Source organism: Jaculus jaculus, chromosome 10, assembly GCF_020740685.1.
Source record: "Jaculus jaculus isolate mJacJac1 chromosome 10, mJacJac1.mat.Y.cur, whole genome shotgun sequence".
Classification (NCBI taxonomy): domain Eukaryota; kingdom Metazoa; phylum Chordata; class Mammalia; order Rodentia; family Dipodidae; genus Jaculus; species Jaculus jaculus.
In genome coordinates, this window is record NC_059111.1 from 20,171 (window position 1) to 26,712 (window position 6,542).

The 6,542-nt window shown below is 42.4% G+C and overlaps 1 pseudogene; it reads right to left on the reverse strand.

Annotated features, from left to right (window-relative positions):
• Window positions 1–4,937: 4,937 nt before the first annotated feature.
• LOC123464045 lies at window positions 4,938–5,455 on the reverse strand (annotated as a pseudogene).
• Between the last annotated feature and the right edge of the window lie 1,087 nt (window positions 5,456–6,542).

A 6,542-nucleotide genomic window follows, 5' to 3' on the forward strand; every position in this document is an offset into this window, starting at 1 on the left:
ACTACACAGTGAATTCCAGGTCAACCTGAGCTAGAGTGAGACCATACCTCAAAAACAAAATGAAATGTTATCCACCTTTGCTTCAGTTATGTTTCCTTATATGTAAGTCTGTCTAATGTCCTTATAAATAACCCTATGATTTCATTATAAAATCTTGCTATAAGGAAATGAGTAGCTCACCTCCCTTAAACAACATAACTCCAAAAGTCTCAGTCACTGATAAAATTATTCCTGAAGAATTTGGGTGCATTCCTCTCCTGAGGCCCACACCTGACTCTCCTCAATCATCTGTCCTTTCTTCTACTCAGACTCACTAACTCTACTTCTGGCTCAGCCTGAAATTCTTTCCAGCTGTGTTAAGTACCCCAGCTGCACCTGAGTGGAAGGCCTTTAGAAAGCAAATCTCGGAACACTGAGATGTGTTCCCAGTGCTGGTGACATTTTCAATATTTCAGTAACGGCAATAGGGTTTTGCCTGAAGAGCTTTAAAGTCACCTTTTGACATTAGTCACTGGATATGTTTCTAAGACTGAGCAATTTAGTTTATAGCGCTGGAATAGATCTGGGAAGGGGTAAATTAACTATTAACCCTAACCTGGGCATGGTGACAGTATCAGGATCCAAGCAGACCTTTTAGAAAATTCTTAAGTAGCCCAAAAATTCCTGCTTCATAATATCCGTCAGTGGGAGACAATTTCCTCCATCCTCAAGTTTCGTTCACTTCCACCATTGAGCACCATTTGACATTTTTAAATCTTGTTTTAAAAGTCCCTAGGGTTTTTCCTTAAACTTGGTGGCTTACATGTAAAGATGGGGACTTCTCTGCCTTTTAACAGCCTTAATATTCAATACATAGGTACTATTTTCTAACTGTCCCGACCCGCGGGACCTCGTTATTCGTGGGGGCAAGGGGGACCCTAACCTGAAATAAGATGGGCGAGAGAGAGGAAGAGACTCAAGCAAATGTACACTTGTCAAGAGTCCAATTTTATTGAGCCACAGCGGCCTTTTTAAGGGTTAGGGTTAGGGTCTTGGTGGGGGGGGGGCTGGAGGAGGCAGGTGGTGGAAAGTTACAGAATCTTCTTGGCCTTTGGCCTAGGACAGTTTGCAGTTATTCCAAGAATTCACGGTATAGTTCTCACGCCAGGCAGGATGTTAATTCGTTAGGTGTGGCGGGGTGAGGGGATGGAATCAGTTAGGTATGGCAGGGTGGGGGGATGAGGAAAGGTCAGAAGTTGCTCAGGGCAGAAGTTATCTCAGGGCAGAGGTTATCTCAGGGCAAAGATCTGTTCAGGGCTCATCTCCTCGTCTCCAACATCTAACCAACTGAAATATTGTTTCCTGTACTTTATGCCTTTCGTATTCAGAGTAAAACATTATAGAAAACCAAGAGCATCCTTTCATTTTCTAAAGAACCTCCACATTCTCAAGTTACAGAACTAACTCTAAAGAGAGAAGGTAAAACTCACCGGCCAGCTGGGGTGGCTTGAAGACCCGGTGAGCGATGCTGACCAGCAATCTGCCTTTCCAATACCTGTCTGCAGGAAGGCAAACCTGCTGTGTAAGGGTTCTGGTCCCACATGCATGTGTCTGGAGCCAGTTTGCCACGACCAGGCCCTGGAGCCCCTTTCTGCAGTTTGTAAGACCTGTGTGAAGCTTTTGGGCCCACCCTCGTCCTGTGGCACTGGTGCCTGGAGCTGCTGGCAGCAGTTGAAATGCCCCGGCCAGCGGGGAATTGAACAAAGAGGCGAGGTGAAAATCAACCTGAATGAAAGTAGGCAAACAGACACAAGAAGGAGACCATGCTAGACGTTTGTCACGGCCTCGAGAGTTTATTCTTACATGTAGGTTTACATAGGGTTGTAGGGGGAAGGGAACGTGGTCAGGGCAAGGAGTTGTAGGGGGAAGGGGACGTGGTTAGGGCAAAGATCACAGAGTTACTGGTTAAACCGCAATGCCTTTGTTTCTTCATTAGCTACCGGCAGGACGGGGGAATGTTTGGCCAGGTGTATGATCCCATTGTTTCTGGTAGTTGAATATTAGGTGAGGAAGTAGAAGCTTAACTTGCTATATGGCAGTCTCTGTTAACATGGCCGAGGTTTGGTTCATGGCTCCCAACATTGAAACACCTGTGTGAGGCACATCCTGGAAGTCCAGCCCCACCGCTGCTGAACCCGGTTGACTGTCCACCCTGGCAGGGCCGGAGCCTCATGTCTGCCACACCCATCCAGCTGTGTTACACTCCTTAGCACTAGGCATCTCCTACAAGGTCACTGTTGCTGTCCCTTCTCACCTGTAGCCACCATGGTGAGTGGATCACGTTTGGGGAGTGTGAAGAGGAGCTGGACAGGCACTGGGCAGCTCTACATCGGGAGGACAGTGGCTCTCCATTCATCATGTGGAGAGGGCAGCAGCTCACACCGTGCATCAGGAGAGTTGGAGTAGACAAGGCCCAAGTATGTTGAGATTTTCCAGGGCCTGGATCAAGGGTCTGCATGGATGAAGTTTTCACCTCAGCTCAAGCCGGATTTCTCAGTGACCTGACTCTTCAGCAGCAATGCTCACTGCCGTTTATCTCCCCTGATGACTTCTCTCTCTCTCTCCCATAAAGCTGCATACAGCATAGCTTTTTTCCAGCTTTCTGTCAGCTGGTCTACAGGGAAGAGGTTTTCAGCTCAGCTCCAGCAAGATTGCTCAGTGACCTTGTAGCCCAAGCATGTGGAGTCTTTACCAATAGGGTCTTACCATCTATTCCTGGTAGGAAACCAAGCACTTTGGTAATGGCCTGTAATGTTTTGGGGGCAGCAGGGACCTCTCTGGCCAACAACTCACTGGAAGGTATCCCATCATTGGCCTGAAATTTTTCTAGATATAATCTATGGCTTCTGGGTATACCATTGTCCAATAAAGTAGGTTTCCATATGGCTTATTCATATCCTCTTATATTTTGATTAACCCTCCCCTCACCCTTCCTTTACAATCTCTTCCCCTAACCTTACTTAGGCCTTTCAACCCCCAGTAATTCTTCTACTTACATATGTACAATACCATCACCTTGAATCCTCCCCTCTCCTCCCTTCCCTTTCTAGCTTTATGGCCTCTGCTACTGAGTTTTATTCCAACTCACATGCAAGTCCAAACATTTGTAGCTAGGATCCACGTATGAGAAAGAATATACAGCACTTAGCTCTCTGGGTCTGAGTTAACTCACTAAGTATAATACTTTACAGATCCATCCATTTCCCTGCAAATTTCATAATTTCATCTTCCTTTACTGCTGAATGAAAACTCCATTGTATAAATGTACCATGTCTTCATTATCCACACCATGATTATCTTTTAATTAATTAATTAATTAATTTGTTTATTTATTTGAGAGAGAGAGAGAATGTGTAGGGGCACACCAGAGCCTCTTGCTACTGCAAAGGAACTCCAGATGCATGGGTCACTTTGTCCTTCTGGCTTTACATGGGTAATGGGGAATCGAACCTGGGTCATTAGGCTTTAGAAGCAAGTGCTTTAACTGCTGAGAAATCTCTTCATCCCTTATTAAGAAGTTTACATGGGAACTAGAAAAATAGCTTAGCAATTAAGGCACTTTCCTGCAAAGCCAAAGCACCCAGGTTTGATTCCCCAAGAACCACATAAGCCAGATGCACAAGATAATCCACACATCTGGAGTTTGTTTGCAGTGGTTGGAGGCCCTGGTATGCGCTCTCTCTCTCTCTCTCTCTCTCTCTCTCTCTCTCAAATAAAGAAAGAATAAAATATTTTTAAAAGTTTTTAAAAGAAGAGTGAAATTCTCTATAGTGGTATCAAGATGTCCTAAGACAAATTGTAGCCAAAGATTGTTAACTCTTTCTGGTCTTGCTCAAAGACAGCAAAAACATTTTCTGATGTCTTAGTGCTTTCAGGTACAAGCAACCTTTTCTGAATATCTCAGTATAGTCATACATCCACGAAAAGTGTCTACAATGCCTTTCTTTTGGGGTATGATAATACCCTTCTATAAGGTAATTTAATGAGGTAAAGACAGGCAGTGATTGCAGAATGTGATCTCCTGACTCTCACTCTAACCAAAACCTTCACACCTAACCTTCACCCCAAAATTCCTAAACTCAACCTGACTCTGATCCCAATCCTGACCCTGAAACAGACACTGACCCTAATCCTAAACCTGGCCTTGACACTAGCCACAAACCTCTAACTCTAAGGCTAACACTAAAAATAGTAGTGTGTCGTGTTACATAATGATCTCACCAATTACCAGATGAAAATGATGCTCTGAGAGGAAAAGTATTAGATGTTAGATCCAGTATTTTGAGTGGTACACAGTGCAACTGTTAACCATTTCCTTCCTTCCTTCCTTCTTTCTTTCTTTTTTTTTTTTTTGCCCAGGCTAACCCGGAATTCATTATATGGTCTCAGGCTAGTCTTGAACTTACTTTGATCCTCCTACCTCTACCTCATGAGTGCTGGCATTAAAGACATGCCCCACCATGGCTAGCCAAATGGTATCACTTTTTCAAAAACAATTATTTTATTCTACTTCAGATAATTTTCTAGGTATCACGCAGAAGAATCTTTATTGTCTGTAACATAAAGTGACAGGGTCCTTCAAAGTTAAAGACTAATTGAAAATATGTATTATACATTTGTCATTATTTGAAATTATCCAATAATTTTTAGTGTTCTTATGGAATGAAATAATGATAAAAGGCATTCTATATTCATATGATCAAAATAAATTTACATGTCAGGTTTATTTTTTTCCTAGTAGGGTCTCACTCTAGCCAAGGTTGACCTGGAATTCACTATTCAGTCTCAGGATTATCTCTTACTCAGGATAATCCTCCTACCTCTGCCTCCCAAGTGATGAGAATAAAGGGGTGTACCACCATGCCCAGCCAGAAGTCAGTTTTAATCCTTGCTCATGTTCAAAGTATAACCACTGTGATAAGACCTGAGATATTAGCAGCCACTAATTTTTGATTCACACTTAACTGGAAGTAAAGAGGCACCAGTGATTTCATATCCCCCAGCACAGACAACATAAGAGCCACAATGCACACCACTCCCAGAAAGACAGCAAATGAAATCCTGAAGAGACAGGGTTGTTTTTTTTTTTTTTTTTCTTCCCTTTTATTGTTATTTTGCAGTTGGGAGAAGAGTAGCAATAAATAACCTCTTTCCTTCCTCTGGCTTTCCTCAGCAACTTAGAGATGGAATTAGTCCTCTATACCAGAGTGACAGAATAAAACATCTATATGATGAATCACAATATTCACACAACAGTGAGGTTTTGCTGCACCTGCAGCATCAATGACAACATATTTATTTGGAGTACCACACAAAACTTTGAACCTTAAGACCAATTTATAGGAATTATACAGAGTCAACACTCATGTCTTGACTGCTCATTGGCATAAAATATTAGCTCTGTGGTACACACAAAAATAACATAATTTATTGGGCTGGAGAGCTGGCTTAGCAGTTAAGGCACATGCCTTCAAAGACTAAGGACCCAGGTTCGATTCTCCAGGTCCTGTGTAAGCCAGATGCACATGGTGGCACATGCATCTGGAGTTCATTTGCAGTGGCTAGAGGTCCTGGCCTGCCCATTCTCACTCTTTCTCTCTCTCTCCCCCATCCCTCTCTCTGTGTCTAATAAATAAATAAATAAAAATAAATCTTTAAGAAAACCATAATTTCTTTTTGTTGCATTGGCACTAAATTTCCCTCATTGTAGCTTCTGTCTGTACAGTCTCAAATCTATTTTGAATTTTCCTAGATTCAGTTAAAAGAAGCTCAAAAACAGGGATAGAGGAGGTTCAGCAGTTAAAAACACTTGCTTATAAAACCTGATGGCATGGGTTTGATTCCCCAGTGCCCCCCAAAAGCCAGATGCACATAGTGATACATGCATGTGGGGTTCACTTGCAGTGGCAAAAGGCCATGGAGTGCCCACACTTACTTACCTTCCTTTTTTTCTTTTCTCCCTCTCTCTCTTTCTCCTGGGAAAAAAACATTTAAAATATTTTTAAAAGCTCCAAAACATTTTGGCAGTCTTGGCAACACCTGGGCCTCAGAAAGCCCATAACAATATCTCTTAAATAATGGAGGAAGAATGGCATCAAAAGATAAAACTTAAGATTTTAAAATACTCGGCACAAGGTTGGTGATATATATAGGACAATCAGAACCATGCTCAGAATCAAAATTGTCATCATGGAAATAATAAGTGAAAACCTCTACACGTGGTCAAGTTGGAAAAAAAAACCAGAAAGTGGATTAAGAGCTTTTCAACTGTTCAACATAAGTATGTCTACATCTAAGGATTTCTTCACATGAGCGGTAAGAATAAACTGATGAGGGGCTCTGGGAGAGCTCAGTTGGTAATGTGCTTGCTTTGTAAGCGTGAGGACCTGAGTTTGATCCATAGAACTCACGTAGAAGAAGGAGGAGGAGGACAAGAACAAGAAGAACAAGAAGAACAAACAAACAGAAGAAGCAGAACAAGAACAAGAAGAAATAGCCAGAGA